At 38.7% G+C, this 522-nt stretch overlaps 1 protein-coding gene across 1 annotated transcript in view; it reads right to left on the reverse strand.

Moving 5' to 3' along the window:
- The window catches only part of LOC119581879 (ficolin-2-like), a 4,132-nt gene that overhangs the window by 3,286 nt on the left and 324 nt on the right, over window positions 1–522 (reverse strand). The window lies entirely within an intron of this gene.

Here is a 522-nt window from a genome sequence, read left to right on the forward strand (position 1 = left end):
TCAAACATGTACCAAGACGAGGATATTTTGATATATTATATATTAATATTGTGACCTGCGCTAACATTTCTGGCCGAATATTGAGGCTTGTAATTTGGAAGAAATAAGCTTGTGTGAACATGACATTTCTAACGTCTAAACGTGTTACTTTTCTCTCTCCTTCGTTTCTTGAAATCTGATTTGTGTGTTTGCTGTCCTTAAAAAGACACTCAGTCATTAAGATAAACACCCAGCAGCTAATAAATAAAAGAGATATAGTGAAGGAAGCAATAGGGAAAATGAACTTGGCATTTCCTCGCGCCTTCCTCGGGGTCAGCGGCCGACCGCCTCTGTGCCATCGCCATGCAGAGAAAACTTCCCATATTTCTTTCCCATTAAGACGTAAGTTATTAATATTTGAGTACGTGGTTACGTTTGTTAATTATCTGAGGGGGGGGGGGGAATACACGATACCTCTAGATTCAATGCTGTCTTTTTTTTAAGGAGAGTTAATTAATGACACCACTGTAACATATGTGTATG

This window comes from Penaeus monodon, chromosome 15, assembly GCF_015228065.2.
Source record: "Penaeus monodon isolate SGIC_2016 chromosome 15, NSTDA_Pmon_1, whole genome shotgun sequence".
Lineage (NCBI taxonomy): Eukaryota > Metazoa > Arthropoda > Malacostraca > Decapoda > Penaeidae > Penaeus > Penaeus monodon.